The following is a 15,347-nucleotide window of genomic DNA, read 5'->3' as shown; positions in this document are numbered from 1 at the left end:
GAATGGTCCTGGTGCACCAAAAAAAAAAGTGTGAAGGGAAGCCAGTTTGGATTTGACTTCACTCCTACACTCTTAGAAAAAAAAGGTGCTATCTAGAACCAAAAAGCATTCTTCGGCTGTCCCCATAGGAGAACCGTTTGAAGAGCCCCTTTTTTATATTTATTTACATTTATTTTTTATTTCACCTTCATTTAACCAGGTAGGCAAGTTGAGAACAAGTTCTCATTTACAACTGCCACCTGGCCAAGATAAAGCAAAGCAGTTTGACACATACAACAACACAGAGTTACACATGGAGTAAAAACATACAGTCAATAATACAGTAGAAAAATAAGTCTGCATACAATGTAAGCAAATGAGGTGAGATAAGGGAGGTAAAGGCAAAATATATATATTTTTTAAAGGCCATGGTGGCAAAGTAAATACAATATAGCAAGTAAAACACTGGAATGGTAGATTTGCAGTGGAAGAATGTGCAAAGTAGAGATAGAAATAATTGGGTGCAAAGGAGCAAAATAAATAAATAAATACAGTAGGGGGAGAGGTAGTTGTTTGGGCTAAATTATAGATGGGCTATGTTCAGGTGCAGTAATCTGTGAGCTGCTCTGACAGCTGGTACATATAGCTAGTGAGGGAGATGAGTGTTTCCAGTTTCAGAGATTTTTGTAGTTCATTCCAGTCACTGGCAGCAGAGAACTGGAAAGAGAGGCGGCCAAAGGAATAATTGGTTTTGGGGGTGACCAGAGAGATATACCTGCTGGAGCACGTGCTAAAGGTTTGGGTTTTGGGTCCAGGTATAACCATTTTTGTTCCAGGTAGAACCTTTTTGGGTTCCACATAGAACCTTTTCCACAGAGGGTGGAAAAGGGGTCAATGTGGAGGAGTGTATCACATCGCATCGAGAGAAATTCGTCATTGACAGAAACAACTTTAATTGTTGCATCTTGCGTTATTTTCCTAAATTAGCCATGGATGGAGGGAGGAATTTGGACTTGTGGTTTTACTTAATTCTCCCTAATGGCCAATGATTATAATGCCGATTCTGATTCAACCATAAATGTATACATTGTGCCCCTGGACTGAGAGGATGGAAGTTCAATATGTAGCTAGATGAAGAAGGCTAATGTTAACTAGCTAACGTTGCCCATGAAAGGAAGTTAGGCTGGCGAGCAATCATTTTAGCAAGGTAACCTAGGACAACAAAAAATAAAAGCATGTACTGTATGACAGAGCCATAGACAGGATGACATTAGTGTTTCTCTACAAGTGGGGTGAGTCAGCATGTTTTTTCTACTTGCACGATCGCACACACACCACAAAAATCTGAACCATGGACAACCACATCAGATTTATCTTATGTTGATTGGACTAAATAGTTTTGAGTATCTTTGAGTTGTCACTGTATTAGACTAAGCATACAGTAGGTGATTTGATGATGTTGAAATGTTGAAGTTGATGGTTCTGGAATAGTGGAGGCAGCTCCTGTTTTCTTTGTGACTTGCAGTAACTCTCCGTGGTTCCCAAATCAATAGTTGTTAAGTAGTCTGAAAATTTCGGAAACAACTTGCTTGACGATGCTGTAGTTCATGTAACTGTTGGTTACATTCAATATGCTTTGTGGACTTCACCAGACAGAGGTTGCTCCCCGGTTTTGTGATGAAACAAAGGTGTGGTTGAATTTATTCTACCACTGTGTCTTCTTGTTGTCTGGACCTTAGGCCTATATATCAATATATCACGGTCACAATGCATATGAACTAACAGGTCATAAAGCAAACAAAGCAATTATCACAACACATAGGTCGCAATATGGCATTTTTTTCTGGCTTGGCTTCCCCAGTGATTTTCCCCACACACCGCTACGGACTGTGGAGTAACTACAATGTTGTTGATCCATCCTCCGTTTTCTCTGATCACACTCATTAAACTCTGTAGCTGTTTTAAAGTAACCATTGGCCTCATGGTGAAATCTCTGAGCAGTTTCCTTCCTCTCCAGCAACTGAGTTAGGAAGGACGCCTGTATCTTTGTAGTGACTGGGTGTATTGATACACCTTCCAAAGTATATTTCTCTCTATACGATTTGTATTTCATATACCTTTGACTATTGGATGTTCTTATAGGCACTATAGTGTTGCCAATGTAGCAGTATAGCTTCCGTCCCTCTCCTTGCCCCTACCTGGGCTCGAACCAGGAACACATCGATAACAGCCACACTCGAAGCAGCGTACCCATCGCTCCACAAAAGCTGCGGCCCTTGCAGAGCAAGGGGAATAACTACTCCAAGTCTCAGAGCGAGTGACGTTTGAAACGCTATTAGCGCGCACCCCGCTAACTAGCTTAGCATTTCACATCGGTTACACCAGCCATTAGGCTGATAGGCTTGAATTCATAAACAGCGCTGTGCTTGCGAAGAGCTGCTGGCAAAACACACAAAAGTGCTGTTTGAATGAATGCTTACGAGCCTGCTGCTGTCTACCACCGCTCAGTCAGACTGCTCTATCAAATCATAGACTTAATTATAACATAATAACACACAGAAATACGAGCCTTTGGTCATTAATATGGTCGAATCCGGAAACTATAATTTCAAAAACAAAACGTTTATTATTTCAGTGAAATACGGAACCATTCGGTATTTTATCTAACGGGTGGCATCCCTAAGTCTAAATATTCTTGTAACATTGCACAACCTTCAATGTTATGTCATAATTACGTAAAGTCTGGCAAATTAGTTCGCAATGAGCCAGGCTGCCCAAACTGTTGCATATACCCTGACTCTGCGTGCAATGAACGCAAGAGAAGTGACACAATTTCATCTGATCAATATTGCCTGCTAACCTGGATTTATTTTAGCTAAATATGCAGGTTTAAAAATATATACTTCTGTGTATTGATTTTAAGAAAGGCATTGGTGTTTATGGTTAGGTACAGTCGTCCAACGATTGTGCTTTTTTCGCAAATGTGCTTTTGTTAAATCATCCCCCAGCGTTGCATCGATTATATGCAACGCAGGACACGCTAGATAAACTAGTAATATCATCAACCATGTGTAGTTAACTAGTGATTATGATAGATTGATTGTTTTTTATAAGATAAGTTTAATGCTGGCTTGTAACTTACCTTGGCTTCTACTGCATTCGCGTAACAGGCAGGCTCCTTGTGGAGTGCAATGAGAGGCAGGTGGTTAGAGCGTTGGACTCGTTAACTGTAAGGTTGCAAGATTGGATCCACCGAGCTGACAAGGTAAAAATCTGTCGTTCTGCCCCTGAACAAGGCAGTTAACCCACCGTTCCTAGGACTTCATTGAAAATAAGAATGTGTTCTTAACTGACTTGCCTAGTTAAATAAAGGTATAAAAAAAATTACAAATACAAATTCGGCATCCCAAAAATACAGATTCTGATTTCCGATTGTTCAGCCATTCAGTTTATCAGCCTAATTGTGCTGACATTTTTTTGCCTGTATTTTATACTAATTGTTGGTATGGTGACAATGCCTTCATGCTTCTGAAACCAAGCCAAGGGAACTCTGTCCTTTGAAACAGCTAATAGAAATGTCAAAGTGGGCGGCTAGTCTTTCAAGTGTGAAAAACTGGAAATTTCAAGATTTTACCTCAATTTTACCCTTGGAAAAAGTGACATTTCATTTTGAAGCAAAGATGGTTTGGAATTAAAACGTGTAAAATATCTGACTCAGGGGCCTCCCGGGCACTACATCGCAGAGCTAGCTGTGCCACCAGAGACTCTGAGTTCGCGCCCAGGCTCTGTCGCAGCCGGCCGCGACCGGGAGGTCCGTGGGGCGACGCACAATTGGCCAAGTGTCGTCCGGGTTAGGGAGGGCTTGGCCGGTAGGGATATCCTTGTCTCATTGCGCATCAGCGACTCCTGTGGCTTGCCGGGCAGTGCACGCTAACCAAGGTCGCCAGGTGCACAGTGTTTTCTTCCGACACATTGGTGCGGCTGGCTTCCGGATTGGATGCGCGCTGTGTTAAGAAGCAGTGCGGCTTGGTTGGGTTGTGTATCGGAGGACGCATGGCTTTCTTTTTTTTTTTTCTTTTTTTGAATTTTACCCCCCTTTTTCTCCCCAATTTCGTGGTATCCAATTGTTGTAGTAGCTACTATCTTGTCTCATTGCTACAACTCCCGTACGGGCTCGGGAGAGACGAAGGCTGCATCCTCCGATACACAACCCGACCAGCCGTACTGCTTCTTAACACAGCGCGCATCCAACCCGGAAGCCAGCCGCACCAATGTGTCGGAGGCTACACCGTGCACCTGGCAACCTAGGCTAGCGCGCACTGCGCCCGGCCCGCCACAGGAGTCGCTGGTGCGCGATGAGACAAGGAGATCCCTACCGACCAATCCCTCCCTAACCCGGACGACGCTAGGCCAATTGTGCGTCGCCCCACGGACCTCCCGGTCGCGGCCGGTTACGACAGAGCCTGAGCGCGAACCCAGGGACTCTGATGGCACCGCTGGCGCTGCAGTACAGCGCCCTTAACCACTGCGCCACCCGGGAGGCGGGACGCATGGCTTTCGACCTTCATCTCTCCCGAGCCCGTACGGGAGTTGTAGCGATGAGACAAGATAGTAATTACTACCACAAAATTGGGGAGAAAAAGGGGGTAAAATGTAATAATAAAATATAAAAATAAAAATATCTGACTCATTCCACCAGAGCGAGAGGAAGGCCTAAACAGACGATTGATGTTAGGGTGCTGTACTAGAAATAAAATTGCTGATTGCTGATTGGCAGTCGGCATTGTCAGTCATTTGTCAAATAACTCCATCCCCAACCGTTGCATTCTTCCCAAGACATGCCATATTCAACAGGTGAGATTTTCCCAGGTAAGCCCCTCAGCAGGAGGACCACAGACTTGTCCCACTCTCTGCCTGTCTAAAATTACATTTCATTTCACTTAATCTGACGCCAGCTTTACTGAGTACAGACGGATCCCCGAGCAGCCAAAATCACTTCATTTCCTGGTGATATACTGTCGGTTGGAGTAATGAACAAGGCAGAGCTGAACTGCTACTGATCCAGTTCTGAGGCTGGGAGGCTAGCTGCAGATAGCAGACATGGCATCGCAAACAACATGGCATTGGCAGAGGAGTTCCTAGGATGGGCTCGCCTGGAATTATATCACAGAGATTTCCCAAAATGTCCAAAAAACTGGGTGTTTACAACACGTTACAACACCAGTTAACCACGTAACTAACATTTCTTACTCACAATACCTGAAACTTGTGCCTAGACTTACCTTTCCAGCAGCATATTCAGCGAATTTTGTTTTTACTTATATAACAACAGGGAGCTTCATCTTAGTCAGTCACCAAACAGACAGTTTTGGTCTCTCTGGTGCCCTTTAAGACCGATGGAGGAAGGGAGAAAGAAATTCAGCTCCTTTGGACCGAATCAGCTAGTCTGATCAGTAGTTCCAAATGCCTCACTGTCATCAGAGTTTAAAAGACGTTCAGTTTATAATGAAGGCAGGCAAGGACGTTAAGCGAGCCTTCACATATGGCCAACTAATGTTAAAGCTGATGCTTAGTTTTAAAATTCATAGTCAGCCAATATGAAAAAAAAGGAAATAATATGCACTTTGCCACACAGAGAGCTGTCAGTTTTGTTAGAATCAGGGGAGGTTATTATTAGTAGTAGATTGGTAGCCTTACAGTCAGTTAAGAGAAGTTAATTTAAAGTCACCCAGTGAGATTAATGAGGCAATAATGTACTGCGCCGTTGTGGTGACTCACTGGGCACAGCGAGAGTCTATTTCCAGATCTCATTCAGCTGGAAATGACTGAGCAAATGCTGCTCCAAGAACAATTCTATCACTTGGCTGTTCATCTATAGTTGGAAAATATTAACTTTCAAATCAATTCTGTTATATAGGCTTCAAGAGTTTCCAAAAATAAAATGACCTTCCCTAGTAGGCCTTTTCTTGAAAGACCAGGGGATGCTTGAATGAGCTCACTCAAGTGTTGCGTAGTTGGACTAACAGGGTGGTACTGTTATGTCTTGCTTGGCCAGATTAACTAGATGACTTTACCTGAGATCGGAAGATTTGCCTTTTGTTTTGAAAGGGTTCAGTACATGCTTAGAACATTGTGCTTTGGAAGGGTTGAGTACAAAGAAGAGACACATGGTAGAGCTCCACATGACTGTCACACTAGGGTGGGCATTCTAGTTTCTTTATTTCTATGTTGTTTTCTGTTTGTATGTTTTGGCCGGGTATGGTTCTCAATCAGGGACAGCGGTCTATCGGGGGGGGGGGTACAGGAGTAATTGAAGGGAAAGACTGCAGCTTCTATTGAATCACAATTTCAGCAGACCAGGGGGAGTTCAACAGGATATGAAGTATCTTCAAGTTAAAACACAGAATGTGCCTTCAACTGATGCTGCTACTTCTACAACAGTCTGGTGGTCTACTGTAGTCGGCAGACATGATCAAAACCATATCTTCCACTACTGATGGCAAAACCAGCGTAAAAACAAAATAGATTTTTGAATCCACATGCTTGGTTCATAACGTTGTTTTTTTTATAAATGCACAGCCGCCTTTTCCAGTTCTAAGGCCAACCTTAACGAATAGTGAACTAAGACACATGGCTAAATCAGCTCACTCTGTTGGTCACATGCTTAAAATCCCATCACTCAGGATGGCGCACCTAATCATCTTCCACTGCATCGCTCCTAGTGAGAAAATGTGGAGCCTCAAAAGGTTGAACGTAAGCAGCTTGGGGAGAGCAATAAGCTGTTAACCCTGTAAGAAGAGGAGCTTATGTTGACAACAGGGGATGGAGAAAGCCAAGTAGTAGTAAACAAGCCACAGTGTGCAATCTGTCATGTGTTTTCACAAGTTCATCTGGGTTCTCAATTGTCCTTTCAGTAACTGGTGTAACAAGGCGCTCAATAGTTAATGGAATGTACGAAACATTAGGAACATCTGCTCTTTCCATTACATAGACTGACTAGGTGAATCCAGGTGAAAGCTATGATCCCTTATAGATGTCACTTGTTAAATGTATTTATATTTTATTTCACCTTTATTTAACCAGGTAGGCTGGTTGAGAACAAGTTCTCATTTACATCTGCGACCTGGCCAAGATAAAGCAAAGCAGTGCGACATAAACAACAACACAGAGTTACACATGAACAAACGTACAGTCAATAACACAAAATAAAAAAAGAAAGTCTATATACAGTGTGTGCAAATAGTGTGAGGAGGTAAGGCCATAGTAGCGAAGTAATTACAATTGAGCAAATTAACACTGGACTGATAGATGTGCAGATGATGATGTGCAAGTAGAAATGCTGGTGTGCAAAAGAGCAGAAAAGTAAATAAAACAATATGGGGATGAGGTAGGTAGATTGGATGGACTATTTACAATTGGGCTGTGTACAGCTACAGGGATCAGTTAGCTTCTCAGATAGCTGATGTTTAAAGTTAGTGAGGGAAATAGAAGTCTCCAGCTTCAGCAATTTTTGCAATTCATTCCAGTCATTGGCAGCAGAGAACTGGAAGGAAAGGCGGCCAAATGAGGTGTTGGCTTTGGGGATGACCAGTGAGATTTTCCACTTCAATCCATGTAGATGAAGGAGGAGAAAGGTTAAAGAAGGATTTTTAAGCTTTGAGACAATTGAGACATGGATTGTGTATGTGTGCCATTCAGAGGCTGAATGGGTAAGGCGCACCGGTTTGAGTGTGTCAAGAACTGCAACGCAGCTGGGGTTTTCATTTTCACACGCAACAGTTTCCTGTGTGTATCAAGAATGGTCCACCACCCATTGGACTTCCAGCCAACTTGACACAACGGTGGGAAGCATTGGAGTCAACACAGGCCACCATCCCTATGGCACGCATTCAACATTTTTGCGAGCCATCGGAAAACCTCCCTGGTCTTTGTGGTTGAATCTGTGTTTGAAATTCGCTGCATGACTGGGGGACCTTACAGATACTTGTGAATCTAGGCTAACAATTTGAATCAGCTATGTAGTGCTAGGTCAAAAAACAAAATGTGCACCCAGAGGGCTCCAGGACCAAGTTTGGGAAACACTATCCTAGGCCACTATTGTGAGCTTAATGTATGAGGAGGAGTTCATGAGGGAGTTCAAGTAGGCTAGCAATTTGTACTATTGTATAACAGCATCTAGATCAGAGATTCCATGCATGGGTGAGAGGCAGGGGTACACAACTCCTGTCCGGCTAGAGGACCACAGTATATGCTGGGTTTTCCACCTTGGCCTTTCACAGACTAATTAAGACCTGGTGTGTAGACCCTCAAGACACACTAGTTGAAATAATAACTAGCTTAGCTAATAATTACTTGCTATATGGAGTGTGTACCCTTTGTTTTACCTTTAAAAAAAATGGTTTCATCCAAAAACAATGAGCCCTAAACATGTGCAACCTTCCAACACTCCCCCAGGTATGCTCGACAGATAGGAGTTTTAGCCCATGTGCAATTTTCACTTTAAAATGTATGCCAAACAAAAAGAAATGACTGCAAAGTTAAACAAAACATACACTTCTATGCACAAGGACTACTTTTAACAATTCCCACTGAAAACTTTACAAAAACACATTTACTTGAAGAACAGTGCAGATGCAATGTTTGGTAACAGAATGACAGACAGCACAAACAGTCATTCTGTTACCAAACTTTGCATCTGCACTGTACTTCAAGTAAATGTGTTTTTGTCACATTTTCCGTGTATGTGGTTAAAAAGTAGTCCTCATTTCTTTGGTTTATTTCAAGGATGAACTTTAATTCCAAATGTGGGTCCTGGTAGGCCACCTGTAATTACAGCCCAGTGTATATACTCTAGCAATGAAATAAGATCCACGACTCTGGAGAAACATGCTCAGTCTCCCCACATCGGGAAGAGGAGGTCTACAGTGCGGGGGAGTAATAGTTGAATCCTGGGGGTCTCTCTTGATGTCTGAAGCTGCCTGAAAACAACTGTTTCTGCCCCACACACTGTACAACCCTGGTAACCCCTCAAAGATGTTGGACCCTCTGACTATTTAATTGTTTTTACTTAAAACACACACTATAAAAAGTACTTAATCCCCAAAACTGGTCTGTTCTTTTAGGTTTAGCAAAGGACATTTTCTGGTGTTGTTTAATTCCAGTTGTACTGTATGCCTCTGTTCACCTCTTATCCAGCATTTTATTGGCAAGCAAATCCACCCGTATAACTCCAACAATGCCTCATTTCCTGTGATGCCACTCATCAGGTATGTCACCATTAACAGGGATTCCATAAAACCTGTGTTTATGTTGTTTGCCGGCTGTGCTACAAGCATGACTACAGTCTCACAGTCCTTTACCTCACAGATTAGTATCAATCCTGAAAGAGCTTTGAACCGTTACACAATGTAAATTCCCGTCTAACACAGCCCCATACATGGACCGTGTATTGATGTGAGGAGATAGGTGCAGAAAAGTGCATGGAAGCTTGTCAGTGACACTACAAACACGTGTTGGCACTTACAGTAGTCTGCTTGACTTCAGTGGGTTGTCTGTGTTTGATTGCACATTGGCATACCATGGAAATCATCCAGTAGCTGGTTGTTCACTCGTGAAGGGCAAAATAACCAAACCAAAATATATTGGACTGTTTTAAATCATAGCAGCACACAGCCACAATGTGAAAATATGTGAGAGTTTGCTTTTTCTGAAACTGTTGTCCCTTTTACAACTTGTAGTTCCACTTTCAGTGGTTCTTTACCTTACGATACGCCTATTATTTCCACTGCTTTAATAGGAAATTACCGGTGTGTATATTCAAATGAATCCCAAAGAAACAAACAATGAATTGGTTATTGCATTGTGCGATTACCATTGTACCCTGTAACTTTTCAGTAAATACCTGGTAACTTATGTACCATGTAATAAAGTGCTACTCTAAATGTCCTTGGCAAGAAGCTCAATAGGGACTCAGACTCCAACTTGTTAGACAAACAGTCAGCAGAAAACAGAACTGCCACATCAAACAAAGAAATGAGACAGAAGGTTCGATTCAAACAAGCAGAATTTATGCTTTGGCCTGAAAAAAAATACAATAAATCACCACTGTCACATAAAATAGGTAAATGGTGAAATATTGCAGGTATTCAGAATTATTCATACCCCTTGACCTATTCCACAATTTTATGCGATACAGCCTGAATTCAAAATGGACAAGTGAAAACATGTTTTTAGACATTTTTGCAAATGTGTTGAAAATGAAATACAGAACATTTACATAAGTATTCACACCAGATGCAATACTTTTTTTAAAATCACCTTTGGCAGCGATTACATAGTCTTTCTCTAAGATCTCTGCACACCTCGATTGTACAATATTCTTCAAGTTCTGTCAAGTTGGTTGTTGATCATTGCTAGACAGCAATTTTCAAGTCTTGCCATAGATTTTTAAGCGCATTTATGTCAAATCTGTAACTAGGCCACTCAGGAACATTCAATGTCATCTTAGTAAACAACCAGTGTATATTTGGCCTTGTTTTTTAGGTTGTTGTCCTGCTGATTAGGTGAATGTGTCTCCCAGTGTCTGTTGGAAAGCAGATGGAACCAGGTTTTCCCTCTAGGATTTTGCCTGAGCTTAGCTATATTCCGTTATTTATTTTTGTATCCTAAAATACTCCCTATTCCTTGCCGATGACAAGCATACCCATAACATGATGCAGCCAACACCATGCTTGACAATATGAAGAGTGGTACTCCCTGATGTGTTGTGTTGCCCCAAACATAACACTTTCTATTCAGGACATAAAGTTAATTTCTTTGCCACATTTTTCGAAGTTTTACTTTAGTGCCTTATTGCAAACAGTATGCATGTTTTGGAATATTTGTATTCTGTACAGTCGTGGACAAAAGTTTTGAGAATGACACAAATATTCATTTTCAAAGTCTGCTGCCAGTGTCTTTAGATATTTTTGTCAGATGTTAGTTACTATGGAATACTGAAGTTGATGCAAAGAGTCAATATTTGCAGTGTTGACCCTTCTTTTTCAAGACCTCTGCAATCCGCCCTGGCATGTTTAACTTCAGGGCCACATGGCAGCCTGATGGCAGCCCATTCTTGCGTAATCAATGCTTGGAGTTTGTCAGAATTTGTGTGTGGGGGGGGGGGGGGGATCTCTTGTGGATTGACCACAAGTTCTCAATGGGATTAAGGTCTGGGGAGTTCCCTGGCCATGGACCCAAAATATCAATGTTTTGTTCCCCGAGACACTTAATTTTCACTTTTGCCTTATGGCAAGGTGCTCCATCATGCTGGAAAAGGCATTGTTCGTCACCAAACTGTTCCTGGATGGTTGGGAGAAGTTGCTCTCGGAGGATGTGTTGGTACCATTCTTTGTTCATGGCTGTGTTCTTAGGCAAAATTGTGAGTGAGCCCACACCCTTGGCTGAGAAGCAACCCCACACATGAATGGTCTCAGGATGCTTTACTGTTGCCATGACACAGGACTGATGGTCCTGTCTTCACCGAACAAGCTTTTTTCCGGATGCCCCAAACAATCGGAAAGGGGATTCATCAGCGAAAATGACTTTACCCCAGACCTCAGCAGTCCAATCCCTGTACCTTTTGCAGAATATCAGGTCTGTCCCTGATGTTTTTCCTGGAGAGAAGTGGCTTATTTGCTGCCCTTCTTGACACCAGGCCATCCTCCAAAAGTATTTGCCTCACTGTGCGTGCAGATGCACTCACACCTGCCTGCTGCCATTCCTGAGCAAGCTCTGTACTGGTGGTGCCCCGATCCCGCAGCTGAATCAAATTTAGGAGACGGTCCTGGCGCTTGCTGGACTTTCTTGGGCGCCCTGAAGTCTTCTTCACAACAATTGAACTGTTCTCCTTGAAGTTCTTGATGATCCGATAAATGGCAGCAATATCCTTGCCTGTGAAGCCCTTTTTGTGCAAAGCAATGATGACGGCACGTGTTTCCTTGCAGGTAACCATGTTTGACAGAGGAAGAACAATGATTCCAAGCACCACCCCCCTTTTGAAGCTTCCAGGATGTTATTCAAACTCAATCAGCATAACAGAGTGATCTCCAGCCTTGTCCTCATCAACACTCACACCTGTGTTAACGAGAGAATCACTGACATGATGTTAGCTGGTCCTTTTGTGGCAGGGCTGACACGCAGTGGAATTTTTGGGGGGGATTCAGTTCATTTGCATGGCAAAGAGGGACTTCGCAATTAATTGCAATTTCATCTGATCACTCTTCATAACATCCTGGAGTATGTGCAAATTGCCATCATACAAACTGAGGCAGCAGACTTTGTGAAAAATAACATTTGTGTAATTTTCAAAACATTTGGCCACGACTGTACAGGCTTCCTTTTTTCCACTCTGTCATTTAGGTTAATATTGTGGAGTAACTACAATGTTGTTGAAACATCCTAAGATTTCTATTACAGCCCTTAAACTCAGTAACTGTTTTAAAGTAACTTTTGGCCTCATGGTTTCCTTCCTCCCCAGAAACTGAGTTGGGAAGGACCCCTGCATCTTTGTAGTGACTGGGTGATTGATACACCATCCAAAGTTTAATGAATAACTTCACCATGATTAAAGGAATATTCAATGTCTGCTTTTTAATTATTACCCCTCTACCATTAGGTGCTCTTTGTGAGGCATTGGGAAAACCTCCCTGGTCTTTGGTTGAATCTGTGTTTGAAATTCACTGCTCGACTGAGGGTCCTTACAGATAATTGTATGTGTGGGGTACAGAGGTGAGGTAGTCATTCAAAAATCATGACAACCACTATTAAATCGCACACAGAGTGAGTCCATGCAACTTATTATGTGACTTGTTAAGAACATTTTTACTGCTGACATTTCAGCTTTTCATTTTTTATTCATTTGTAAAAAATGTCTAAAAACATAATTCCCCTGACATTATGGGGTAGTGCACATAGTGTGTCACTGGCCTATCTCAATTTAAGCCATTTTAAATTCAGGCTGTAACAACAAAATGTGGACACGTCAAGGGGTGTGAATACTTTGTGAAGGCTCTGTAGATTCTTTCCAACATAGATGGTTCCAGTCTTGGGAGAGAGCATGAATGCTATGGCACAGTACTGTATCTTAAACAAAGCCTAGTACATGAACATGATGACAGGTTTGATTGAATCCAACCCCTTGTGTCACACAGAACTTTCACATGGGCTGGAGCATTACACAAGATTGCTAGTTGCTGGATACATTTATAAAAAATGTATTTGCTCACCAATGTTTAAGATATATATTTGAAATCATTTTCAGGTCCTGTTGACATGTTGAAGCGAGTTACAGTAGTGACCGCACGTACAAATTCCATTGACATTCAAAGTGGGCAAGGTATTCTGCAACCAGTCCAGATAGTCCAGAGATTTGTTTAGGTCACATCGCCTACTCTTTTATTTTATTTATTTATTTCACCTTTATTTAACCAGGTAGGCTAGTTGAGAACACCTTTATTTAACCAGGTAGGCTAGTTGAGAACACCTTTATTTAACCAGGTAGGCTAGTTGAGAACACCTTTATTTAACCAGGTAGGCTAGTTGAGAACACCTTTATTTAACCAGGTAGGCTAGTTGAGAACACCTTTATTTAACCAGGTAGGCTAGTTGAGAACACCTTTATTTAACCAGGTAGGCTAGTTGAGAACACCTTTATTTAACCAGGTAGGCTAGTTGAGAACAAGTTCTCATTTGCAACTGCGACCTGGCCAAGATAAGGCATAGCAGTGTGAACAGACAACACAGAGTTACACATGGAGTAAACAATTAACAAGTCAATAATACAGTAGAAAAAAGGAGAGTCTATATACATTGTGTGCAAAAGGCATGAGGAGGTAGGCGAATAATTACAATTTTGCAGATTAACACTGGAGTGATAAATGATCAGATGGTCATGTACAGGTAGAGATATTGGTGTGCAAAAGAGCAGAAAATAAAATAAATAAAAACAGTATGGGGATGAGGTAGGTAAAAATGGGTGGGCTATTTACCAATATACAGCGATCGGTTAGCTGCTCAGATAGCAGATGTTTGAAGTTGGTGAGGGAGATAAAAGTCTCCAACTTCAGCGATTTTTGCAATTCGTTCCAGTCACAGGTTATTCAATTAGGGAAAATTCCCCTAATCCCATCTGGCAACATTTTTCATGTGATCAGACTTTTTTTTAGAACCCTAATTTAATATTTGAGGCCACCCAAACTGTATGTGGGTGTGTATTTCTCTTGGTAGAAATAACATAGATGAATTAACTTAGAGAGAATGAAAATGCATTGGCTATACCACAGGCAATTTTACATTTGCAGCTATAGGCACCATCCTACTTGAGATATGGTGGGCTCTTTTTTCGCTCTTAATTAACGCTGTACTGCGAAGTGGCCTTCGCATTGACTGCGCCTATTGCAAAAATCCATTTACCTCTTTCCAGCCGCAGTCCTCCGGCTAAAAGTGTATGAGAAACTCCCCTCTTTCTCTGGTCCCACTCTGAATTCGCTCAGGCATTCAATCGGGTGATAGATAATTGTTCTCTGCGGGATATTTTATCGCATAATCCAAATGTTTATATATTGTGCAAATAGGCTACCTAATTAAAGTTCGCACTCTGCATATCCACGCGTGTTTACTGTGCAATCTGTTGTAGGACATCTGATTCCAGCTAATTTTTGTGTAATGTTGGCAACTGTAAGGGGACCGCAGAGTATCACTTCTGGGTAAATTCCTTCAGCCTTCACAATAAAGGTCCCTCATATAATATTTAAAAAACGCTATATTCTCACCAGTCACCTCATCATAGTTAAGCTTAAGTGGAGGAAATAAAGGTAGACTACACTTGCTGATACAGCTATCTGCTTTAGATAGGGCTTCTGGGTTGATCCCTACTTTCATGGACGCACAATTCATTTGTTGCACAGTTCAATATGTTATTGCAATACAACAAAATACAAATGACATTTTAATATGATAATGTAGCAATTAAATTGAGCTTAAACTGCGGCCTGGACTCAAACTCAGGTCCCAGTCTAGTTCTAAGGGTAGGTAGCCTACAGTGGTGGCTGGTGGCATTTAAAATGGGGAGGATGGCTCTTTGTAATGGCTGGAACAGAATAAATGGAATGGTCTCAAACACACCTGGTTTCTGTGTTCTATGTGTCCGTTCACTCCATTCCATTCATTATGATAAGCCGTCCTCCCCTCATCAGCCTCCTCTGGTAACCTACCCTTAGAACTAGAGGGACCTGAGTTTGAGTCCAGGGCGCAAGCTAGGATCGTTACACTACCCCACTCCTTTGGGATGTGCACAGACTGTATCAAAGTGAGCATTTATTAAAAACATG

General features: G+C 41.9%; 1 protein-coding gene across 1 annotated transcript in view; it reads right to left on the bottom strand.

Moving 5' to 3' along the window:
- LOC139378480 (ras association domain-containing protein 8-like) overlaps positions 1–14,637 on the bottom strand; it is a 34,883-nt gene extending 20,246 nt beyond the window's left edge. The window contains exon 1 of the mRNA XM_071120681.1: positions 14,431–14,637. The gene's annotated coding sequence lies outside the window, so the exon portion shown is untranslated. The remainder of the gene's footprint in view (positions 1–14,430) is intronic.
- Positions 14,638–15,347: the final 710 nt, after the last annotated feature.

This window comes from Oncorhynchus clarkii, chromosome 21 (assembly GCF_045791955.1).
Source record: "Oncorhynchus clarkii lewisi isolate Uvic-CL-2024 chromosome 21, UVic_Ocla_1.0, whole genome shotgun sequence".
Classification (NCBI taxonomy): Eukaryota; Metazoa; Chordata; class Actinopteri; order Salmoniformes; family Salmonidae; genus Oncorhynchus; species Oncorhynchus clarkii.
Note: the sequence above shows the minus strand (reverse complement) of the source record. Positions and strands in the feature narration are given on the sequence as shown.